Source organism: Mus musculus, chromosome 2 (genome assembly GCF_000001635.26).
Source record: "Mus musculus strain C57BL/6J chromosome 2, GRCm38.p6 C57BL/6J".
NCBI lineage: Eukaryota > Metazoa > Chordata > Mammalia > Rodentia > Muridae > Mus > Mus musculus.
In genome coordinates, this window is record NC_000068.7 from 15,478,195 (window position 1) to 15,482,574 (window position 4,380).

The 4,380-nt window shown below is 38.0% G+C and overlaps 1 pseudogene; it reads left to right on the forward strand.

Annotated features, from left to right (window-relative positions):
* The first annotated feature begins 3,681 nt into the window (after positions 1-3,681).
* Gm13368 lies at positions 3,682-4,175 on the forward strand (annotated as a pseudogene).
* Positions 4,176-4,380: the final 205 nt, after the last annotated feature.

Sequence of the window (4,380 nt, forward strand, 5' to 3'; positions counted from 1 at the left end):
AACACTTCACTGACTGTTGATTAGATGCCGAGTCTGCAGAGGACCTTTCATTTAGAACTCCCAGGATTTTCTCCTATCCTGCTGAGTTCTGCCTCCTCAAGGTTCTCCTTACTGTTTTATTCCTATTTCTGCAAGAGCAATTCTGAGATCTTTACCTCATTTATGTTTCATCCACTGATATCCCTGAAATAATTTGCAACTTTAACTTCAGAACATGTTAGAAATCTGATTACTTCTCACACATCACAGATATGACAGTGGTCCAATCGAACATTCTCTTATCTGGTTTCTCTCTTATCTAAGTGTTCTCCCTGCTCTCACCTTAGACATCTTAAATTTATGCTCATCACGGGAGTCAGAGCAATTCTATTAAAATGTAAATAAGACCAAGCCACTATTCTGTTTAAAATCCCTCAGTGGTTCCATATCTTATTACAATTAAGAGCCAAAGGTGTGACAAGCCTCCAGGGTTTTACCAGTGATCAGTGCTTCTCCAAACCTCTCAGCTCCATCATGCCAAGGACACCGCCATCCTGGGGATCCTGCTACCTACTTACTCTCATCCATTCTCTATACTCTTCAGGCTTTGTCTCATGTCCTGCCTTCTTGGGGAGTCTTTAAACTTCACCCTTTACCTCTGTCTCTCACCTGTTCTCGCTGTCCTCTCCTTTTCTGCTAAAGCTGTTGTGGGCATCTGCCATGTTTTATTCTTCACTTCATTTCATATTTATGTATTACTTCATTCATTCAATCTCATATTCTTCCAGTAGAATGCAAGTTCTGTGCATCCTATTATCAGGAATGAGAAGAGTACCAAGTACAGGGAATTTGTGAGAGAAATGGGTTGACTGCAAGAATCACCATCACACAGTAACATAACATTTATAAGAAACAAATGCAAAATAAGGATATGGAATCTATTTCACACACTCAGACTCATCCAAGATATCTCCTTCTCTCCTTCACCACGTAGGTCTTCGAGGTCAAACTCAGGCCACTATACTTGATAGCAATCGACACTGTCACTGTGCCATCTTGCTGGCCCTGTATAGATCTTACATATTGAATGAAATAGCACTGAGGATTACTTAGTAGCACTTAGATACCATTACTGAACATCACTTATTGAATTATATATTTTTCAAATATATTTTGTATCATAAGTTAACTTATGTTGCACCATACAAATAAGGGGGAATTCTATATTCTTTTGCCTTTTCTCAGATGAAATTATACATGTATACATACACACAGATGTACATATATACATATATATTCATGTGACAATCTCATCTGTAGTTTTCAAAAATGCATAGACCTTGTTATCATTATTATAAGACATTTCATCTACCTAGAAATTTCTCTCAGGTCTCATACAAGGCAGCCATTTCTGCCACTCTTACCCCACCAGACCAGGTAGTAATTACTCTGGTGTCTCTTCATCACTAACTTAGCTAATCCATGTTATTTGAATCCTACTATAGGTCTCTTCCTTTCATTCTGGATCGATTTATGCAGATGAAGCCTATGATATTTTATTTTAGAATGATAGAGAACATCCATGCTTCTCTATGTATTAGTAATTAGTTCCTTCTCATTGAAAAGTAGCATTTGATTACATCAGTATAAGGTTGTTTTTCATTCTGTTTTTACCAGTGATCATCTGACATTGTTTTACAACCCAGAAAATAGCCTGTCTAGCTGAATTTTTCATGTTAAGTTGAAAAGAATATGTTTTCAGCTCTCATCCAAAAGCTGCCATAACTGTTATTGCACAAGTCCTTTGGGGAGGCATGTGTTTTCATTTTTCTTGGATAAATACTTGGAAGTATCATAACTGTTAGGCCCAAGTGTGTGTTTAGCTATACCAGAAATACTGAGCATATTTATAAAGTAATTGTAGCATTTTTACATTTCCATTAGCAATGCTTTATGGCTTTAATTTATTTCCCCTCAGGAAAACTGTATTGGGCATTTTTTCAAATGTTACCTTTTACTTCTTTGTCAGGTGCCTTTGTAAAAATACATAATGTGTTCTGGTTATGAGACCTTAATTAGCTGCATGGCCATGAATATATTTCTACTTGGTGGTTGTGGAGAATTTTCTAAATGACACGTCTTAATGAAAAACTTTTAAATTTGGGAGAGAACATAGCCTACAACTTTTCTTAATATTGCAGTTTTCTAAGCTTTTTCTAGCCCTCATTTACAAAGAGATTTCTTTTTGCTTTGTCTTAAATGTAATAGCATGATATCCTTCACATTTGGATTCTGTTTTATCTCTGAATAATTTCAAGTTAAAAATGACATTTTGTGGGGCAGAAGGTATGCTAGAGCATACTTGTGGAGGTCACAAGACAAATTGTGGAAGTTGGTTCAGGTTTTCCACCATGTACATTCAGGGAGCTCTTGGGTAAACACGAGTGAATTGACCCCTGATTCATTTTACTGGTTCTGCATTGTTTTATATGGCATAAAATGGGAATAGAGATTAGTCATTATTGTTTACATATCCATATTTCTTTTTTTTTCTTTTCCATTTTTTATTAGGTATTTAGCTCATTTACATTTCCAATGCTATACCAAAAGTCCCCCATACCCACCTACCCCCACTCCCCTACCCACCCACTCCCCCTTTTTGGGCCTTTTTTGTCACAGCTCCAAATTTTGTCTCTGTAATTCCTTCCATGGGTGTTTTGTTCCCATTTCTAGGAAGGGGTAAAGTGTCCACACTTCAGTCTTCATTTTTCTTGAGTTTCATGTGTTTAGCAAATTGTATCTTATATCTTGGGTATCCTAGGTTTTGGGCTAATATCCACTTATCAGTGAGTACATATTGTGTGAGTTCCTTTGTGAATGTGTTACCTCACTCAGGATGATGCCCTCCAGGTACATCCATTGATATCCATATTTCAATATCACCTTTTCAATGACTTTTTCCATTTTTTGTTCTTTGTCGTCAATTATCAGTTAGCCCATTAAATATGGGTCTGTATCTAGAATTTTTGTTATCTTCCAGCAATCCATTTGTTTTCCTAATTCATGTGAAGCCCTTATTATTACTTTTTTTAAAAATTTAATTTACTTTCTTTATAGCTGATCAATTCCTATAAAAATTCCTTTGTGGTGTATATATGATTGATATTCTTTCATGACCCGATACATGGCTTACTTAGCATGGCTTTGAAAAGAAATACATTCTGCCTGACTTCGGAAAACTGCCTCCAGTAGCAATTCCTACCCCATCCCTGCTAGATAGCAATCTCCTTCACAGCTATAACCACTGACCTGATGCCTGAACACTGCCCTGTGCATCTCCCTCAGATAGCACCCCTATCCTCTCTGTGACCCAATCCATGACCCCCTGAGGAACAATCACAATCCTGTGACCTTTCGAAGACCTCTGGTGATCAGCACTGAGAACAAGCTGTACACTGCTCTTATGCTCAGAAGCTGCCACAATGTCATGCGATATTCATACTTCAACACTGAGGGGCCCTAAGACTGAATTTCAATAATCATTTGGCTGATTAAAAACCTGAAAAATGGCCACTGCCGAGCGTGGGCACAAGCGGCTCTAGCAAGCACGGGTGACCAACCTCTTCCATGCACACTTCTCGACCTCCCGCCGGGTCTTCATCCTGCACACTTCTAGGCATCGCCCATAGGAGTCACCTGAGCATGATCTCGCATGCCGCCAGCCAGTCTTTGCTACCGTGCCCAAGAATAAAAGGAAAAGGAGGTAAAAACCGGCATAGAGGGAAGAATGAGAATGAATCTGAAAAGCTAGAGCTTGTGTTCAAGGAGAATTGGCAAGAATATGCTCAAGTAATCAAAATGTTAGAAAACGGATGATTGGAAGCCATGTATTTTGATGGTGTAAAGAGATTATGCCACATCAGAGGGAAAGTGAGAAAAAAGGTTTGGATAAATACCTCAGGTATTATATTGGTGTGCCTCCGAGATTACCATGACAACAAAGTTGATGTCATTTTAAAATACAACACTGATGAAGCTAGAATTCTCAAGGCCTATGAAAAGCTTCCAGAGCATGCTAAAATCAATGAAACTGATACATTTGGTTCTGGAGATGATGAAATTCAGTTTGATGACATTGGGGATGATGAAGAAGACATCGATGATATCTAAAATGAACTCAACATTTTACGTTCCAGTCTTCCTGAAGATTGTCTTTCAAGTTTGGAATCTGGCCATAGTCCTCAAAGAAAAGTTTTCACTATCATCTTTTTGTTTGTTTGTTTTTTGTTTTTTTTTTTTTTTGTTTTTCTTTGTTTGTTTGTTTGGTTGGTTGGTTTTTTTGAGACAGGGTTTCTCTGTGTAGCCCTGGCTGTCCTGGAACTCACTCTGAAGACCAGGCTG